This window comes from Balearica regulorum, chromosome 22, assembly GCF_011004875.1.
Source record: "Balearica regulorum gibbericeps isolate bBalReg1 chromosome 22, bBalReg1.pri, whole genome shotgun sequence".
In the NCBI taxonomy this organism is placed as follows: Eukaryota; Metazoa; Chordata; class Aves; order Gruiformes; family Gruidae; genus Balearica; species Balearica regulorum.
The window spans coordinates 2,298,290-2,319,771 of NC_046205.1; the positions used below are offsets into that span (position 1 = coordinate 2,298,290).

Sequence of the window (21,482 nt, forward strand, 5' to 3'; positions counted from 1 at the left end):
ATTTAGCTGCAGTCTAGCAGATGGCACGGAGACAGCCTTTGCTAAAATGGTTGGATGCAACAGCTTAGCTGGGGGATTACGGGGAGGGTTTCCTTCCCCCCTTTTGAAAGCTGTCACCGTTTCAGCTGCTTGATAACTACTTTGGTCATGAGGGTGCACTGCAGTAAGGGTGGCCTGTCCTTGGTGAGGGTGGACAAGATCCACTGCAGCCCTGAGCCTCAACCATGTGGCTCCTCCTGCCCTGCCAGGACATGGCTGCAGCTTCACAAATTTTTGTTCTACTTCTCCATTGACCACTTCCAGTTTTGGAAATGGCACAATTGTTCAGTGAACAACAAACTGCTTCTCTCCCAAATGCATTCCTTTGCAGGATTTATTATATGTGAGAAGCAAAAAAAAAAAGAGACAACTTTAGTGCCATAAGAAGTTTCCTCATCTTTTCACTGGTGAAGACCATGTAAAGTCTCCAGAGCTGTTCTCCAGACATTTTTAAGTTTTATTTCATTTTTTATGAGTTGTTTTTTGTGCTACTTATTTGAGCTGTAGTGGGTGCACTATGTTTGGGTTATAGAAGGTTTGTTGGATGAATGTCTCTTGCCCTTGGATTGCAGTTCAGGGCAGTCTACATTGGTGCCATGTTGACAGAGAGCTTGTTTTTCAGCCTGTCTTCCCCTGTGAAAGCTTGTTTCCCTCCCAGATAAGCTCTGCCTTTACTGGTCGTGTCAAAGAGTTCATCTGTCAGCCACACTCATCCCAGATGTTAGCTGGTCTTTTAGTCATTTGCAACCCAGATTGCCTGGGAGGTAAGGATGGGGACCTTGAGCCTGTTTTGATGTGCTGCAAGAAGTGTGAAGGTCAGCTTTGCCATCTCTGAGCATCTCAGCAGTGTGCTGAGGAGTTGTCTGTTACCATGGGTTATTGCTATTCCACAGTTTGCTAATCCTAATACAACCCAGGTAGCACAGTTCCAGCTTTCATCCTTGCTGCCATCATCCCTGTCAGAAGAATGCTAAGGTTTTGTATAAAATTAATTTCTATTGAGGTGATGATGCCACTGGTTTGCCTAGCTTCAGCACAACAGTCTGAAGAAACCGTACATGCATTAAAACCCATCACTCTGCTGTGGCCCCCAGTTTACCATTGCAGTGAGTTTTTCTTGTTCATGGGGTGCTTTGGAAAGGGCCAGCCTATCCGTCAGCAAACACTCTGCCAGATGGGGAATTAGCTGTTGTCTTACCTTGAGCATCTTTCTAGAAGGCTTGCACAGGAGGCAGAAATGCTTCATTTCAGGTACTTTCTCCTGATTCTCAGCCAGCTGAAATACAACTACGGCTGTTTTATTACTGTCACCTACAAGTGTGATCATAACAGCAAGGAAAATACATCTGTCTGTTGTTCACTGAGAAAATTACTGCTCCTAAATGAGCTATCAGCAAAGGCTGCAGCTGTGCTCAGAGACAGGCTGGTTGCTTGAAAGCACAAACCTTGGTAGTAGTTTAACATGGTCAATAGCTCGTGCTCTGCCACGGACTCTCCTGATGACCTCAGGTAAGTTCTTTGGCCGCTGCCCAGTTCAGTTCTTGGTTGGCACCTCAGGGTGATGGCACGGCTCTGGCCACAGGGCTTGTGAATCAGCTAAACAGCTTAGACTCCCAGCTCCCTTCAGCCAGGAACCAGACCCCTAATTACATCCATAAATTTGAGCTGTAAATTCCTGGAGCACTTCCTAAAAAGTTTACATTTTTGCTGGGTGTATCAAGTGTATGGACCCTCTTTAAAAACAGCTGGGCTTGATGGCCAGTTATCATCCCATGGATGTAATGTCCTGTGCCCACCTAAACATTCTGATTGATTCTGATGAATTTCTATGAATTAGTTTTCTATTGAATTGAGTTACTTTATTATGGTGAAAAATCTGAAGGAAAAAAAAAGGGGAGTTTGCCATAGAAGACCCAATCTGCTGAGTCCAGTGCTGCTCTTCCCCTCTGCAGTACTGCCATCCCTCTGCCCCTGGTGCACTGGGATGAGAGAGGAGGGATTTCAAAGTGGTGGCAATGCTGCTGCTCTTATCTTTGAAGGGATTTGAAAGCATGTGGGAAACTCTCCAGAGATTGCAATTGCCTTACATTTTGTCATTTTTGCTGTAAGTGCTTTGCAGGCAGCACTGTGGGGGTCACAAACTCCCCTTGCTGTTGCAGACAGATGCAGGCAGGATCTCAGCAGTCCCCTCAAAGCCATTTCACCAGCATCTCCTATATGAAACAGAAAAGGGCAGACCAAGATCACGCCATGTAGCTTTTCTCCCGGATACCCCAACAACATGAGGTTTAAACTGAAATATCACACTATTTCCCATGTAAGCATCACAAATAGGGTTTTCCCTTTTCCTGCAGAGACAAGGGAGAGATGCTCATGGATATAACTGGACACAAGGAAGACGATGGCAGTGACTATTATTCTGTCCCACCAAGAAGCAGTTGGTTTGAGATGCCTCTGGCAGCTGGATATATTGCTGCTTCAGAGGCTCTGCTGCTGAAATCTCTGCTTTGTATCTCAATAAAGGATTTCTCTGCCTCTTCTCCCTCCATAAAGCACAACCTATATTTAGAGTGTTTAGAGTTGCGTATTTAAGCAGCAGGCTTAATTAAATTCTCCTGATGAAGGAATCAGCCCCTATTGCCTCTTCATGATCCTAACCACAGACTTCTCTGCTGTAAATACAGCCTGCCCAGAGCTGGTGGGGGACCAAATTCAAATAGGGACCTTCTCTGTCCTTAGAGAAAAGGCATTTGGACCCAAATGGAGGATCCCAGATCAGTGGGACTGCTGGGCTTAACCCAGAGCTGCCGTTCAGGAGGAGAGGGAGGATAAAGCTCTCTTCTTGCCTTGAAGCCTGGACAAAAGGAGCCTTCTACTGGGTGTTTTTTCTACCAGCATTGGAGTTTAGGATCAGGGAGGCAAATCTCTGCTTTTTTTCTGCAGGATAGTTCCCAGAAGATATCATTATACATTTGTTTATTGAATTAAAAAAGAATGTAATCCTCTCCTAGGCCTTCTGCCATTTCTGTATGGGGGCATGCACAAATAATGGAAACACATCTTCTCCAGTTATTTATCTGAAGAGAAATGCTTAATGCATTACAATATATTCCACTTGAACTGGAGTCCAGTATCCTGCATTCAGTACATTAAGCTGTAACTCAATTACACCAGAAGCCGGAGTCCTAATGAAGATCAGGGCCTGCTGGGGCTGCAGGGATCAGCAGGAGAAAATGGCCTTTGTTCCCAATTTCTCGGTCTGAGCAGGGCTCTGTCCCTCTTTTCTAGGTGCAAAGAGCAGAAAGGGCATTTCTCTGCTATGCACCAGCACATAAAATCTAATAATTGATGGGAGGGAAGACTGAGAGAAAAGCTGTATCATCGCCCTCATGAGACAGGGCAATGAGGCATCCAAAATGCTTCACAGTGGCCAAAATCAGGCTGAGCAAAGGAGCCCAGCTGCATCCGTACGTGTCCAGAGATGACTTACCTGCGGTCAAGCAGGAGGTCTGCAGGAGAGTGAGGGGCTTGGGGTCTCAAGGGCTCTTGACACACAAATCCTCTTTCTCAGCTGTGCTGGGGAGCCATCCAGACCTACCTTAAGGGCAAGGAGCCCATCTGGTTCCCAGCTCCGTGTGCCAACACTGACCGATGAAGTGTAGGGAAAAAAATTCATGTATAGAGGAGGAGGAGACGACCGGAGAAAATCCTGATAGATGTAAAAACTGATCTTTGCTTTGACAGCGTGACCCAGCCTGTTCCTCTCCTCCCTGGAAATTTGGATTTGAATGCACAGAAAGCATGTGCACATCAGCTATTTTTGTAGCAGAGAGCCAGCAGCCAGTGCTCTTTGCCACCTGCCAGAGATCAGACCCGAGAGCAAGCGTTGCACCACGTCAACGTCGAAAGGACCCCAGTGCCCCTTTCTGGATAGGAAACAGCCTGAGCGTCAGCTGCGTGGGTATTTGCAATTCTCCACCGACCGAAGCGGGAGGGGGAGCTTGTTAATCCGGTCCTGTTGAAATGCTGTCGTACAGCTCAGCTGGAGAGAGCAGGGGTTATCCTCTCCCATGCTGTTTGCTCTCTTCTGCAGCTCCCCAGGCAGGACATGCCAGGCTGATTGAAACACACAGCTCAGACATAGGGACCAGCTGAAACATCCATGTCATGCTCCATCCTGTGCACTTTGTGAAAACGACGGCACAAGGATGCCATCATTTACAAGGATGTACAGTTCTTCAGGCCGGTATTTCGGGCAGGATGCTCTGTCTCCCAGAGCTAATATCGTACAGGGCTAAATGCAGCACCCGTGCTCTGCCAAAGCCCCAGAGAGATGGTCTTTTTCTGTGCCTGCTGTTGCTGCTCGTGTTATTGCTGTAGTTGTAGAAATAATATGCTTTATTGATGACTTTTTATTTCCTCTTGGAATGGCATAAATATGTATACACACATTGTGAGTGTATTTATACAAGTGAAAATTATTGCTAAGTCCCAGCCCAAGGAGGACATTAAAATGAAGCTGGATTTGATTTTAAATAAAGACATAGAGGGATGACATTCAGCTTCTCTAGGATCTGCCTCTATTTGCATTTTTAATGTGTTTCTAACATCCAAATGCATCAACATGGGATAAACACAGGGACCAGATCTAAACTCTTGAGTTGTAGCAAACTGCTGTTCTCTCAGGCTGGGAAACTGTCCCCTAAATGCGGTGCAGAAGGCACTTGTTTGGCCCCTGTAAGCGCTGTGCTAGAGGGGAGACACCGGCCTGTCCTTAGAGCAGGTCGTGCCTCTCCTCTTTGGCTGTCAGACCCCTGACCAAGGTTGCCCCTTTTCTGGCTAACAGGGTGGATGTGTTGGATGCTCCTAGAAATGGAGGTGTCAGAGTGGGTGTCCCTGGTACTTACAAGGATGATCCCAAGCAGCTGGTTGCCTGCACCCTACACATGTCCCTGTGCTGTGTTTTGATGTCAGCACGGTTTGACTGGCAAAATGACCCCTCTTGTTCTGCAGAAAGGAGGCCACTGTGCCTTGACAGTGTAATCATGTAAGCCTGTCTGCTTACAGCAAAGAGGGCAGCAAGGATCATCTTGAAAAACTACCCACCGTCTTCTGAGCTAGCTCGAGTCATATTGTCCCTTAATGCATCAATGTGATGCATTTACACAGCATGACTGAAGTGTGAGTGTGGCTAAAATACTAGTTAGTAGGGGAAGGCAGGGTATGCTGGGGTGGTCCTTGTGGTCTTGCAAGACACTTGGTCTGCAAGATGAGGAAGATATGGGAATGAATGGCTGGAAGTGGCTTCAGGGTACCATCTAGACCAGCCTGCTCTACTGTCCTGTGCGAGGATGTCAGTCTGTTGTCCCTGGCATCTGTTAAAGTTCCTTCTGCAAACTTCCCTACCTTCTCAGTTAGCCTTGTTCAGAGCTACTGATCCTTGTTTTAGAAACACCCCCTAATGCTCACCCTATCTTGTAGGTGTTGGGGATGTCCCAGTCACATCTTTCCCTACTCCCATGGGACAGTTGGAGTAAACTGATCATCTGCTCTTTCCTAGGGTTGGCAAGAGGGACCCCAATGCAGGTTATAGCAATGTCCCCAGCTAATAAAGATTTAGAGAAAAGGGAGATAGAGCCCACGTGTCCCTTCTCTGCTATGGTGCTGCCTGGTGTTTACCACATCTTGTCTCTGTGTGTCTCGTTTCTTTTTACTTAATGCAATTCTCTTTTTTATTTTTTTAATTTCACCTTTACTTAGTTCAGACTATTTTGCTAGCATCCTTTTCATTCTGAATTCTAACCCTGTATGTCCCAAGCTTAGCTCCCCTCTTTGGATCACACACAATAATTTTAAAGTGTATTATCTTTACCATCATTGTGGTTTTCAAAAGAAGTGTTTGGACTTGGACCAGTTTCCTATGGGACCCCAGATGAGAAATCCTCCCTATTTTGACAACCAAATGTGAATAAATACTCTTTGAGTACAATTTTCCCACCAATTTTGCATCTGCCTCACAGGAGTTTCACCTAAACTGTATTTATTTGAGATGTCACATGAGACCATGTCAAAAGCTTTGCTGAAGTCAAGATATATCACATCTGAAGCTCCCCCCTCATCCACGAGGCCAGAGAAAGAAATTAGATAGGTTTGACAAGATTTGTTCTTAAAAAATTCACATTGGCTGTTTTTTATCACTTTATTATCCTTCAGGTGCTTAGAAACTGCTTAATGATTTGTTTGAGGGTCTTTTGGGATATGGAAATCAGGCTGCCTGTGCTTCCAGGCTCTGGGTCTGTCAAACACAGACGTTATATTTGCCTTCTCAAGTCCTCCAACACATCCCTGCTGCCCAGACACTGTGAGTCCCCGTGGTGGCAAGGCTGAATTTCACCAGACACTGCTAAGTTGAGTGCATGCAACTCATTGCGGCAGTGTAACCCTCCTCCCCTCCTTCTAGTCTATGTTTCTCTCCCTTGTTTGCATAGGTATGAAAATGTTCTATCTTTCTCATTAGGAATGAAGAAAAAAAAAAAAAGATATTTCAACCTCCTCTCTCTTCTTCTTTAGCAATAAACCTTTGTTTTCCTCTGTCTTCTCATCCTTCTACAAAGAGCTGAACTTCGGCCATGGCTTAACCTTTGCTCATTGCCCTGGCTCATGAGTGAGGAAAAACCAAAAAGACCATTACTGTACTGAAGGATTTGTCTGGTAGGCGGAGATGCCAGCTGGTTGTGTGGCAGGAGGGACAACAGCAACACGTTAAGGATTTGCTCCAGCAGGTTCCTCCACCTCTTCCTTTTCAGCAGCAGCAAGCCTGATGTTACTCAGTCCCTTAGGAGCTTATGTTTTGGGAAAATTTTGGGGATTTCAGAGCCTACATCACCAATGCAGCTCTCAAGATTTAAATCCAAGTTAAAACTTGCAGCTGTGGAATAAACCTCAGGGCACATTTACATTCTGCAGGGGAGTAGGGTGTGCAAAGCCCCAACTAGCCCAGCCAGACGGGCACACCACAGTCCTGGGCCAGTTTGCCAGCAGCACCCCTGGTCCTTGCAGTGCCAGCCCAAGCTGATACAGAGCCCTTCTGCGGGGTTAGTGGGGCCCAAATCTGCACCACGCTAACGCTTCATACTCCTGCTGCTGTTGTTGCATCTCCTGATCTTGGCTGCATCCCTGTAGCTCTTCAGTGCTTCAGTTGTGTGTGCAAATTATGCTGTTACCTTGTGTGCTTCACAGCAGCATTGAGGAGGCTGGGTGCTTTGGGATCCCTGGATGAAAGAACCCTTAGAAATGCAAAGGAGGAATATTCCCCATTAGTGGAAAAGACAGTGCAGCAGAAAAAGGCTGGAGTGAAAAAGGCAGCACAGATGAGAGCCGTAGCAGAAACATCCATCACGGAGTAGATAATACAGGTGGATACGGCAAGGATAAAGCTGAAGTGGGCACTGCCTGTTACAATTCATTAATGCAGCAAAGGCAGAATGCATCAGCTCTGTACCAGAAAGAAAATAATTGAATACATTTCATACAAACAAAAAAGGTCCTCTCTGCTCTGCACAGGAAAGCACTGTAATTCCTCTCCTGCAGGTGTGCGACGGAGAGACAAAAGGGCTGAATCCTTCAAGGCTGTCAGGACTCTGATCCCTGTTCTGTAAATCCTCTTGGCGTGCTCCGGGTGTCAGGTGCTGCTGAATTTTGCTGGATCAATAGAAAAGGGTCCAGCACTTTGCAGGATTAGACCCTTTGCATACTCCGCAAAGTCATACAGGTTGTCCATGACAAAACAAGGACATGAGACCCAATCTGCCAAGTCCCATTTCTGCGCCTGAAGATGCTCTTTGCTGCTATGTAAAGATTTCTTATAATCTATAGCTAAGTATCTCTTTGATGACAGCATTCGATTCTGCTTTTCTTTGCAACTCATCCAACACTGTAAAATGGCCTTTATCACACTTGGATATCCCTTGTTAATAAAGTGCCAGGAATTCATTAAGCACAAGGACTAAATGGGGTCAGGATGACAAGGAGAAACTCCACCACAAGAGGAAGTCAAGAGGCTGAACCTTGGCAGCACAGCTCGCAGCAGTGCTGCTGACAGCGAGCATCGCCTGCAGAGAGACGGGACGTCACTCGGAGCCCCCGGGAAGTTGCGGGATCCCTTTGACTCTTCGAGAGCGTTAGCTGCTGAAAGCAAGCTGAAGGCTGGATTTTAGTGCTCCGCGGCCTGGGGATTTGTAGGGAAGCGCTCACACAGCTTTGGCCTTCTGTAAAGGTTTTCTCGGTGTGACTGGTTTGAAAGAGTAGGCTGGGCGGTCAGCAGTGGGAATAGCGTTGCGCTGCACTTCCATAGCTTGCGCTGTGTTCCCAGGAGTGGATACTTACACATCTCCTCGTAAAATTAAGGTGTGTCTTTTAAAGAGTGAAACTGAAAAAGACTAACCCCGCAGCAACAGTGGTGACAGCCACTTCCCAGCTCCATGCACAGACCGTCTTACTGGAGCCATTCCCAAATGCATTCCCGTCTATGTCCCCTGCATGACTGTGGAGCCTCCATGGCTCTCCGGAGCCCACTTACCCCACTCGACTCACCCACTTCATAAAGCAGCTGCCAGTTGGGGTGTACCACTCCTCAGAGCAGGAAATTCAGGCTATTCTCACCTCTGTTTTCAGGCTTCGGGCAGCTGCACGATGCTTCTGTTGTCCAGTTGTCCAAAAGACCTTCACAATAAAGATCACAGAAGCCATTTTAGCTCCAGGCATCATTAAGAAGTTCATTGCTTGCACACAATGACTGCTGTCTGATTTCACAGTTACCACAGTGTTATATTAAGTTTGAAATGGAGAACAATTTTGTGGTAATTTGTGATTTCAAAGAGGAATAGGTTTTGCTTTAAAGGATGAGACTCGAGCTGCTCCAGAGCAGTTAAGGAACTGCCAGCCCTGGAAGTTTTTAAGAACTGGTTAAACAGCCCTTCAGTCTATGATTTCTGTCTTGTTTGAGCTGCTCTTTCAAGAATATGAACAAAAAGTCTAAAGCAAGTTTTCTAACTAAATTTCTCAGACCAGAAACACCCAGACAGCATTATAAAAATGGATGATTTCATGATATAATAGCTGTCCACAAGCAGCACCATTCTTAACATTAAAATTTTCACAAGCAATGAAAAACTCTGGGTATCTCACGTTTGGGGCATTCAGCATTTTCTAGGAATTGAACTCCTTTCAGGTTGGGCTGCGATAATCTGAATTTTCCAGTCCACTTGGGAGACTCTTAGGAGTTATCCCGTCTCATCCATGCCGTTACTGGTTTTATGGCATCATGCCAAGGCAGAGGATAAACCAAGTCAACAAATCTGAGTTAACAAATTAACAGGAATTTGTCAAAAGAGCTTGAAAGAGAAATCAGAAAAGGCTGGGAGAAATAAAAGAGAAAAACCTCCAAAACAAATCAACAGCCTCAAAGCTGAGTAAGTCTCTTCTCCTACCACGTGACCAAATTATCTCCTAATAGCTCCACAAACCTTAGGAATGGAGTGAAATCACAGCCAAGCACTCGGGTGCAGGAGCACGCTGTGCTGCTTAATGAATTCCTATCGTTCTTTACCTACTTTGTTCCTGGGCCACTGTGCTGGCATGTTCCTGGTGGTTGAAGACACGCTGATGTATTAAATTCGCTGGAAGGTGCGGATGCACCCACAGTGGCTGCAAATAGTTTGTAAATCACTCCAGAGAGGGGTAGTGGCAGGGGCCAGTTGTCTTTCTTCCATCTGCCTTTCTGAGCTTCATCTACCCTGCAAATGGGACAGGGAAAGGGACAAGGACAGGGACAAGGACAGGGAATTTCTGGAGTATGACCTGTCCAAGAGTAGACTTTACAATTGCCAACATGCTCCCTGGCATGACCCCGGCCTTTGCCAACAAGTGCTGTCCCAGGTGACGCTTGGACACAGCTTGAGAATAGATCAAGGAAGGAGCCTTATTTTATGAAATAGGGACATCTAAATGCTGGCAACCCAAATGTTTTCTGGGAACACTACTGGGGACATTTTAGCAGTTTAGCAGCATGGACAGCCCTGTTCAAGGGCATGGGCACGGGCACATGCCTGAGCATCTCCCAATTTGCTAGTGTAAATACAATTACCTGTGCTGCAAAAATTGTAAAGGAGACTCCATCTCTGCAAAGAGCCGTTTGATGGTGCTGCATGTCCAGCGGAGCTCCTGTGAAATCTATTTCTGGGGTCCAAATCCAGTATTCGCAGAACTAATGGAAGTGTGTCACTGGACTATAGTAGCCTTTACATTGGGCAGCTGGCCCCCTATGAATAAGAGAGGTTTTCTCTGGTTGCCTAATGCAGAGCAGTGGCAGCTGTAGCTGTGCTGAGTGCTGTAGTACCATGAGGTCCTGGCTGGTTTGAAGCCCCCAGCAACCTTGATGTAGAGGGAACATCTTGCTCGGTCTTCATCCACGATCTCTGTTCTCCCCATGGAGCTGGCTTTCATGTTCTGATTGCTGTCCGTGAGATGCTAAGCTCGAAAGTCCTTCAGATCTGTCTCCTGCAGATCACTTGGCAGCAAACCGGTAGTAGCTTCTGTTCACTCTGGAAATGGATCTGAGCTCCTGCCTGAAGCAGGACTTGTATATTCTGTATTTTATTCCATGTCCAGCATCTGAAAGCCATGAGCATCCCTGTGAGCCTTCCCTTGCCCACACACTACCAGCACTGCTTCTGAACCAAGTGCCACGGTGGCAGTGCAGATGTAAGAACCGTCCCCAGAGGATGTTGTTTCTTCCTTCTCTGCTGAGTGAAGGTAAAATATAACCTCTGTTGTTGTGTTGCAAGGAGCACAGGAAGGATTCTGCCTGCCTGGGTACTCTAATTAATCAGATTTGGTTCAGTTCCCTCGTCTTGGCTCTGAGCTGTGCATTAGTTCACGATCAAGAGCTGCACCAGAGAAGGCTGACGTTTTCCTTTCCCTCCTGCCAGGCAGGGAAAAGCAATGCAAGAGGGTTTGGAAAGCCACTGCTGAGTGATCTTGTTCTTAATTGCGCTCTGTGGGCTGGATTCATAAAAGCAGGATGACACATCAGGTTGTTCCTCCTTGTTTTTCTGCTGAGTTCATTTAGAAGCAGGGGCTCCCATCTTTGTACTGAAGAAACATCATTTGTTGCACTTGCTGCTGTGGCCAACGAGTGTTTCAGGCACAGGGGAGGGAGGGAATACTAGAAAACCAAACCCAGACACAGGGTAGCTTTTATTCACACAGTGAATAAATAGCGAAAGCAGGAACTGGGACTCATACATGTGTGTGTGTGTGTGTGTAAGACACACAGCTACCCAGCTGCACAGATCACAGTGGCTGGTGTTGCTGCAAAGCTCAGCCTCTTGGTATCATGCACCCCAAAAGGGATGAAGGGGTTTTTGCTCCCCAGAGGTTCAACAGCAGAAAGTAAAACTGTGCCAGCCTGCAATGTGCTCAGACAAAGTCAAGTCCCTGGTCACGGACACAGAATCATAGACTCATAAAATGGTTTGGGTGGGAAGGGACCTCATAGCCCACCCAGTGCCACCCCCTGCCATGGGCAGGGACACCCTCCACTAGCCCAGGTTGCCCAAAGCCCCATCCAACCTGGCCTTGAACACTGCCAGGGAGCCAGGGGCAGCCACAGCTTCTCTGGGCACCCTGTGCCAGGGCCTCAGCACCCTCACAGGGAAGGATTTCTGCCTCACATCCCATCTCCATCTCCCCTCCTGCAGCTTCAGGCCATTCCCCTTGGCCTGTCACTCCCTGCCCTTGTCACCAGCCCCCCTCCAGCTTTCCTGGAGCCCCTTTAGGGACTGGAAGGGGCTCTAAGGTCTCCCCGGAGCCTTCTCTTCTCCAGGCTGAACAACCCCAACTCTCTCAGCCTGTCTCCATAGCAGAGGTGCTCCAGCCCTCACATCATCTCCGTGGCCTCCTCTGGACTCTCCAACAGCTCCGTGTCCTTCTTGTGCTGGGGACCCCAGAGCTGGACACAGCACTGCAGGGGGGTCTCACCAGAGTGGAGCAGAGGGGCAGAATCCCCTCCCTCAACCTGCTGCTCACGCTGCTGGGGATGCAGCCCAGGACACGGTTGGCTTTCTGGGCTGCCAGCGCTCATTGACAGGTCATGTTGAGATTCTCGCCCCCAACACCCCCAAGTCCTTCTCCTCAGGGCTGCTCTCCATCCATTCTCTGCCCAGCATCCTGCTCTTATTTGTCCTTGTGAATGAATCTGCTGCTATGGCCATCTGACCAGCATGTGTTTCTTGCCCACACAACCAGGAAATCTCAAGGTATATCCAGGAAATCTCAGGGTATATCCAGTTTTATCAGTGTGGGGGTCATGGTTTATTTCCAGCCTTTTTTTCACCCACCATTAAAAATGCATTTAGAGGTGCTGTCTAACTTAACACCAAAGCACTGGCATTAATGCTGGTTTGCCTGGAGCTTCTTTGTGCTTTGGATTCATCCATACCACAGTTTGACACTTGTCTCCCAAACCCCACCGCTCCACCACTGGCAGTCAACTTCTGTGCAATCTGCAATTGTGCTGAGAGAAAAGGGTTGAGCCATAACCAGCAAAGTTTGAATCCAGGCTGAAATGCATTTATATCAGTGGGAGGAAACTGGGTCTTATCTTCTCCATCCCACAAGTCTTCAGCCTAAAGTCTCACCCCAGGCCTGCATCAAAGAGCATCGCTGTCCTGCCATGGGTATTGTACCTTGGAGCAGGTCTGGCTCAGTTGCAGAACAGCACCGACGTGGCTGGTGATTATGGATAGCTGTTGACTCTGACACTTTCTGAGCCGTTCATTACAAAATATGTTATGTCAGCTGGCTGCTCTCCACACTATGAAAACATACATTATTCCTACAAATTGCTTTCCCAGGAGGCTTCATATGAATATGCATTTTCCCTGTTCTCCCTTACTTAAATCAAGGATATCTCTATCCATCCCTTCCCAGACCTCTTGCTAATGCTTCTTCTGATAACTCCGCTGCTAATATGCATTTATGTTCTCAGCAGTGCAGGGCAACACGTATGCAGGAGTTTGGGGTAATTTGCATCCTGCCTAATTTATCCCTGCACTGATGAGTAAGCCAGTCCCCATAGGGCTGTGCTCCTTATTCTGATGAGAGGAGTGAGGGACAACCAATATGCGCCAAATGCAATCTTAAATGTTCTCCTGGGGAACAGAATGTTTCAGGCTAAGTGCAAAATTCAGAAGAAACAATAAAAACATTTGACAGGATTAAAGAAACCTGAAACCCAGCTTGGGCCTTTGGGTTTAATTCTGCTTTTGCTGCATGTGGTTTTGGGACCATGGACAAATCATGTTGTGTCTCTGCCTTCTTCTTCCTACCCTGCTGCTGCCTGATGGAAGTACATCTGCTGCTGCAGGCAAAGGTGTACAGGCATTGTGGTCATCAAGAGCAGACCAGGAAGTCAGGATTTCCATTTATTAACAGAAACAAATATTGATCTCTAGATCAAAATACGTATATTGTCTTCAGAAGGGATAACTTGAAAAATGTTATGTGTTTTGTTTCAATTAAAGCACCTGGCTAGGCTGAATGCTGAAACAAGGAGCCAGAGCACGCACATGCCTACTCTGGGCTTTTATCATCTCCCCTCTGCTGCCGTACAGGGTGGGTTACTACAGCTCTGCTGGGCGTGGGGAATCTGCTAGACTGTGTGAAATGCAAGTGAATGCAAGTGTCGGTAATTTTCTTTTTCTACCCTTTGCTTACCAGACCGCATCCCCACAATGAAGAGCAAGCCCTCCACTGCCTGCACTCAGCAAGTGAGCAATCCTGCCTGGTGCTGAGCTGCAAATGGTGGTGCGGGGCAGAGGGTGGATGCATGCTTGTTTGAAAGGGGACTGGAAGTTTTTGGCACCGCCGGAGAGTCAGGTGATGATCTGTAGTGTGAGATAAAGAGAAATGAATGAGAACCGTTTGTGTTTCTGGGGGACCAATGCCTCTGGAGAGGCTGAGCCAGGGCAGGAATAAAAATATCTCCTCTCTGTTTGCAAAAGGTTTCTGGACTATAAAAGAGAGGCACCATGTGCCTGTCCATGGAGGTTGAACATCTGCACAGACTGATGCAACTCCCCGTGCTGCCAAAGACCTAGTTATAAAGCACGTTTCTAGCTGCATTATCATTATTTATACATTTGCTGAAGAAACAGAGATGATCTCGCTTGCAAATGGCTTAAAGAATGTGTTTTATTTTAGAGGAGGCAGGGACATAAATAGCCCCCATTATGTTGAGATGCTGTAAGTAGGACTGAGATAAGGCTTGCATGGAGCTGATTTTTCTGGAGAGTTTGTGCAGAGATCAATTATGCTCCCGTTTTCTTAAAAAAACACAATAAATTGTGGCCTGGGGTGTGATTTGGCTCTGTTCCTAAAACTGTTTATATCCAAGGACACAAGAGGCTCCTAAGTATGAAACAGCTTGAAATCTAAGTATGCAGGTCTGCTCTCGTTAGCAGAGGAGGGTTATGTCTAGGAGTGTGTTCAAAGACAAGGAGAAAATGTGGGGTTTAGGGGACTGTGACAATTTGCAGTGCAGCAGTCATGGAGGGGACTTACCTGTGCTCAGTGCTGTACAAACACAGAGCAAAACCAGCATCTCTGCCTCAGGATTTGCCGTACCCTGCTAAATCCAGTGCGCTGATGGTACTGATGTCTTTTCCTCTGCTTTTGCTGGTTGGTGTCTCCTGAAAAATGCAAAATGCTTGGAAATCTGGTGTGAACAGTACTCCTGGGTCAGCCAGGGCATGTACCCATCCGTGCTGGGGTTTCTGTCTGTGTGGGATATCTCTCCACCTCTCGGCCAGTTTAGAGAAGCCAGTGAACTGAAATGGGTAAAGACCATTGAGAAATTTGGGGTGAAAGTTTGTAAGAAGATGAGCGGCTTTGCTGAGATGGATCGAAGATGCATCTACACCAGTACCCTGAGTCCAGCATGGCCACAGGAGAGGGGTAGGGAACAAGCTGGGAACACAAGTTTAGCCAGGAACTGTCAAGTAAAGGCATGACCTGAGCAGGGCTTCCAGGTGCTGCAGGATTAATGAGTTTCACCTGTTCTCAGCCCTCAGCTGCGATGGCTGAAGGGGGTCATTGTTGCATGGGAGCAGAGAACAATTTCTTTTTGGGTCAGACAGTACTATCCAGTCATCAAATCCATCCCTGCTCCCAACCAAAGTATCCAGATACGAATAATATCACCCATCCCAGATAACCTCCCTCCACTCTTTGCCCCCATGCTTAGAGAAACTTAAGATACAGCACTGATTTTTTCAACTAAATCTCTTCTAAGAGTTTTCATAATCCTGAGATCATTGTGATGTTTAGCGCTGGGCTGAAATGCTACAGAGTGCAGTGCCGGATACAGTGTGTAAATACAAATGAATGCATCGTGAAGGCAGAGCTTGGGGAAAGTTAACAATTTCATTAAATTACCTTTAAAAGCTATGCTATTTGTCAGGCGTCAGGAGCACGCTAACATTAGTGGTGACGTGAACAGTAATGATGGCCTGATCCTGTGGTGGGAGCAGTGTTATTTTTAGCCCGATTAGTCCTACTTTAGATTTTAACCTAGTTACCAGATGTAGATAAAAACAAAACGAGTGCGATCTGGTCCCTGCAGCGCGATGTCCTCGGGCTCAGGCGCAGGCTGCTTTCAAGAGCAAATGAAATGTGATGAACAGTGTACAAGAGAGGACGTAAGAAGATTGGATTTGTTTTAATGGTTTTCTATAAATACCCTGTCTGGCTGCTAAATGCAAGCAATTATTCTTGTGCTGGTCCCCAAAAGCCTCAGATGGCCCCTTCTACCCAAGGCGAGAGGCGATATCTAGGGATCGGGCGGTGCTGACATGTGCCATGGGACCGTCAGCATGTGTCTCTGCGCTGTTTGGGGCTGCTCCTGATGGGATTGGGTTCAGGTGACTAATTGCGTGACGACAGTTTGGAGTAGGCATAATTTCAGGGACTTTGGTTCTTCCCCAAGGATTTCCAGGCTTTTTCATTTAGCTTCATACTTGTATCTCTTGACGGAAGATTGTATTGACGCCTCTTGCTAGAGCAGGTCAGAGGATGCCTGGCATGGTGATCGCACCCCAGCAGCTTCCCCAAACATCATCTGGGAGCACTTCCCTTGCTCATCCCGAGGGGATCACTGCTGGCTGCCGTAACTGGGTCTAACGACTGTAGCAGATGTGATCTGGCTGCCCTAACGCCAAGTAAAAAGCAAAACGCTCCTTGGAGCTAGAGAAAGAAAAGGCTGTATCCATCACCCTGCTGCTCCTTATGCTATCAGACAGAGGCTGTCACAGTCGATAAACATTTCCTGCCAGCACAGGACCCTGATGGGACTGTTCTGCTGCATCCGTTGAAGGGGGCTGTGCCGAGCGATGCCCACCTCACACCTGCACCCGAGACCCCTGCCCGGCTGGGAGGAGGGCTCTGCCGCTGCCCAAAGGGTGATGATTCATGTGAAAGGACAGAGCAGGGACATGTCCCATGTCCCCATGTCCCTCTGGAGGGATGGCTGGAAGGAGCACAGTGGAGGGGAGAAGAAGATCCTACCCATTAAACCCTATTAAAAACAGCAGCTGAATAACAAACCTTTACCTGTCTGCAGAGCAGGTGAATCTCTACTTGGCTCTGTTCCTGCCCAGGATTTACTGCATGACATTATATCTTGCCTTGCCTCTCCTTGCCTCAGTTTCCTTATCTGTTAAAGGGATATAACAGCACTTACAGGAAAACAGAATGAGGAAAAAAAAAACCACGTACAAACTGACTTTTAGAGGAGGGTCTGCAATAATCTTCTTCCACCAAAAAGCTGTAATTGGTTTCATTTTTCTTATGGAGGAATAAAATTTGCCACAAAAAGACCATCAGCTGCTGAAATGTGACCATGTTTCCTGCAGGTTTTGGTCCCTTCCGGCTGCCTTGTTGCCCTTTCCATTAGCAGAAGGAAGGGAGGTAGGAGAGGAGTGAGCATGGGGATACACAGGTGGGAATGTTTTGTTTTATTTTCACACATGCTCTCAGATATGGCAATTAAAACACCATGCATTCCCAAAGCTTTTCTTCAAAAAAAATAATATTGTTTTTTCATAAAAAATCCCAACTTTGATTGAAAACTTCATCACTCCTGCCTGTCCATTCTGTTCGCATTTGGTTAACAGCATCACTTCTTTTTCACGTAACCGCTTCTTTCCCCTTAGAAACAACCAGATGGCATCAAAGCGTCCGCCCCCGCCGGCCGGCGGCTGGGCTGTGACGGGGCTGGCACCAACTGCTTCCGAAAGGGACGTAAAACGCAGAACCGCATCCGTTACGTCGGGCAGATGGGGAACGTTGTCCCCCATCCTCCTCAATAAGCTTCATCCCCGTTGCTACAGGCTTGTTCTCCCAGAAGGAAGATGGTGACGTGACTTGCATCAGTTATTGCACAGTGGGATAAGCTCCTGATGAAGGGAGGAGATACAGGCCAGGCAAACCCTACCTTGACCTTGTAACTCACATGCAAAACCACTTGTTGCACTGTCCTCATTAGGAGTTAATTAGCTCTGATGAGGAAAGCATCTTTGTTTCTTGTCATTGAAAAAAAGCCTCGGAGCTGGGTTGCAGAAAGCCCTGAAGCACAATGTTCAATATCTATAATGTTGCTTCTGGACCGTGTTTTTCTTCTTCTTTATATTTTTCTTCACTGAGTATTAAGTGACCGATTAAATTCACTTTGAAATTAATAATAAGATCATGACTCTAATGCTGTCTGCCTCACCAGCATCAGGCTTGGCACTGACGAGATCTGTGCTGATGTTTCCCCTTCTTCCTTTCTTCTTAGTAAATGCAAGAAACAGAAACAAAAACAAAAAACAAACAAAAACCCAACCGAAACCAAAACAAAAAAAAACCAAACCCAAAGAAAGAAAAAGAAAATCAAGACACTTTTAAATTTAAACCCCATGAAAGTAGTTGTGTTCAGGACTGAAATCTCTCTGCATGCTACTGGACACCGTGGAAATGCTCCTGACGTCCAAACTCCAGCAGCAGTGAGAACATTCGCTGTAGATTTAGACTGTGATTTTTTCACTCTCCTTGAATATTAATGGCTCTTGGGCACATCATTCTTTTGGGATCTTTTAATCCTGGCCTGAATTAGGATGTGCTGGGTTTTGGCTGGCTGGCTTTCGGAGTTTCCTGATTCTGTGCCCCGGGTAGAGCAGCCCAGGCAGGGCTGGGTAACAGGGTATAAATGGCCAGAACTGGTAGGAGACCTTTAGGCATCACCCTGCCCCGTGTGCCGAGAGAGTGAGTGCATCATCCCCCCACTCTCTCCACATATTGGGTCTCAGGATCTCCTGCAAAGAGAAAACACTGGAAAAGCTGTTAAGAAACCAGCGGTGATTTATAATTTTTTAATGTTTTTTTCAGAGGATCTGAGCACCAACAGATGCCGTGGCTGGGGTTCCCCAGACTGACTGATCAAACCCGTGATGCCTGGGAGATCTTACAAAAAGTCACACAAACATACTTGTATTATGGTTACATAAATTCTCCTGAATTATTTACTGAGTACCACAGCTCTTCCTGGTGCGGAGAGCACAGCCCTCCCGGTGCACAAGAAGAGGCTTCCCGCGGAGCTTGCTGAGCCTTTGCCTGCCTGGCCTTTCTCACCAGGTGGTGTAAATGCTCCGTGGTGCAGATACACCTCTCCTTTTTGGGAGGCAAGTCCAGAGAGACAGAGAAATGGGCATCCCTCGGAGGCATTGCACATCCCCATGGCTTCCTGAGTGCCGGCTTGAGGGGTTTGTGCTGCACTGGGTGGGGAGAAGCTGCATCTCCCTTCCAGCCTGCTGGTGCTGGCAGAAATTAAGCAGCAGCTGCAGAGCCTGTGGTGCTCTTGTTGCAGATTTAAGCCAGGGCTTAAGGTTCAGAAAACACCAAGTTCCCTCACCCTGATCATCCCTGCAGGGTTCAGAGAGGAACCCTGATTTTGGTGGTAGGAGATGGTGAGCAAAGGGACATGCAGCACCTCTTAGAGCAGAAGCCACCTACCCCAGCTCCCTTTGCCATCCCCTTGGACCAGGCTGCCTCCCTTCCCCGACCCTCAACCACCTTCAACATTTGTGGTCCAAGAGCTTCTATGGGTGGGAGCTTTCCAGCAGCAGGACCTTCCCCTGGGGCTCCACTGGTTACAGGCAGAGTAGATGTTCACTGACTTCTCAGAAATGGGTTATTCCACCTCTTTTTTTAAATTTTCTCTTATTTACTAGAGAGTTTAAGCACCACTGGTTAAGCTATCTGGGGAAAGGGGAAGAAAAAGACCAGTTTAGCAGGAGAAATGCTGCAGATTCACCCAGTTCATCATTTTCTCGGAGACTGACAGGTAATTTATGTCCAGGCAGAGTGTTGAGATGTTGCCAGGGCAACTCACCTTTCTCATGAAGGCTGCAACCTTAGAAACTGAGCTGAAAAAAAGGAAGACAGGGAAGGATTCTGCAAAGTTTTGGAGCAGTTGAGCTCTGTTGTCTATGTCCTTTCATTGCTGAAACAATCAGGGGCTGATCTTTGGATTATTTGTCAAAGCCACAGGAAGGACAGAGTAAAGATCCCTATCTGGGCTGAGATACAGCAGACATCAGTAGGTCCAGATATCAAGTACCACAGTCAACCTGGATTTGTATCAATGAGGTTGCAAGTGGCAGATCATGGGGTGGCTGTTAGTCTGCATCTTATCTTGGCTGCATCGTGCAGGACTCATCAGAAATACAGGCTCCAGGTTTCCTTGCGAGGAAACCCCAATGTAAGAGATGAAATGCTTTAAGTGAGTGAAACGCTTCTGGAAAGTGATAATAGTAATCTCAGTAAAAGCCATATTCATTAGTGCGAAGGAATTCCCCTGAGGCTGCATTAAACCCAGAATAAATAAAGAGCTTAAAGTATTTGTGAGGGGCTACAGGTGGATTTAGATCAGCAGGGCAGAAATGATGAAGTGGTGCTGGCCAGCTCTGCAGTTACCATGCTGCTCTCAGGTCTTCAGTGATTTTTTTATCACAGGAACATTAGAAAATGGGTTGGGAAGTCTGACACGGGTAGGAATATGAAGCTGCTGACTGTGGAAGGAAGGAGGAGATCGCAACTTCCATTTCTGTGTCTCTCCACCACTTTTTCCTTCCTCCAGCTTGTAAGGACTTTGAAAGCCAGTGATTTCCTGCATCACTAGGAATTGCAGTCCGGACACTTGGGATTTTCTAAGCATCAGGGATTTCCCTCCGTGCCTCAGTTTCCCACCCTGTATATACTGATATCTGGCCAGTGCTCGGTGAGTCATGGAATAGAAACGTCCCGTTCCCCAGCAGTGACCAGATGTGCGGGGAGCCTCGTGCAGGCATGGAGCTAAAACCAGGCTCCTGCTGACGTACGAGTAAGGCCAAGTTCAATCCCTTGACCCGACAGGCCTCCCTGCAGCACTAATACATAATTTCTAAAAGCGTGCATGTTGCTTGCTGTTCTCTCCTTCCCATCCATGCTTATACCACTAAGGTGCCCAGTGCAAGGAATGAAAATCAGCTGCAAAATAACCCCCGTAAAAATTTTCCAAAGCTTTCTTAAAATAGTTTTTTGCTCATGCATGTGTGATATTTGCAATGTGGAAATAAAGGTGGTGTCAGCATTTGTCGGGCCATGTCTTCATGGCCGTTTGGTAGCGATCTTCCTAATGTAGGGTGTACGGGCACTGACAGCCCCAAGGGTGCTGCCTTTGCCTACGCACGCTCAGTGCTGCCCCAGTGGAGCACGGCGAGATCGAAGCCTTCATTTTCTCTCTCTGCTTTATCCACCCCCTCGATCCACCTCCTGCTTCTGCTGGGAACCTGCAGCTATTTCCGTGCGTCCCTAGAAAGACAAAACCGGCGAGTGTGGAAATTGGCAGAGGCAGCCGCAGCCGAGTGGAGCACTTGTTGCTGCTTTTGTGAGTGCGGGAGAAAAGACAACGGAGGAAATTGGGGCGGCAGAGGTAGGATGGGATGAAAATGCATGGAAAAGGTCAGTGCAGAAGGGACCCTTAGGCCCTATATCCATTTTTTTTTTTTTTCTCTCCAGGGCTGGAGATCTCAGCTGTCTGGGTTGTTTCTATTGCTGGAGAGGCAAACTCGCCTGTGGGTCACTGTTGAGATTAAAATTCTGGGCAAATGTTTGAAGGACAGAGGAGCCATTTCTGTCTCTCAGCTGGAGAAAAGGAGCAGGAGAAAGAACAGCTCAGGAGCTGGAAAATCTGCTGGTAAATACTAATTCTTCCTCTGACTTTTACTTCTCTGCTTTTGAACTTCAGTTTTTGTCTTTTGTTAATAAACTACATAAGTATCAACCCAGAGCAGCATCTTGAACAGTAC

At 47.1% G+C, this 21,482-nt stretch overlaps 1 long non-coding RNA gene across 1 annotated transcript in view; it reads left to right on the top strand.

Moving 5' to 3' along the window:
* Positions 1-21,031: 21,031 nt before the first annotated feature.
* LOC142604779 (uncharacterized) overlaps positions 21,032-21,482 on the top strand; it is a 73,536-nt gene continuing 73,085 nt past the window's right edge. Inside the window, exon 1 of the long non-coding RNA XR_012838614.1 lies at positions 21,032-21,370. This is a non-coding gene — a long non-coding RNA (uncharacterized LOC142604779). The remainder of the gene's footprint in view (positions 21,371-21,482) is intronic.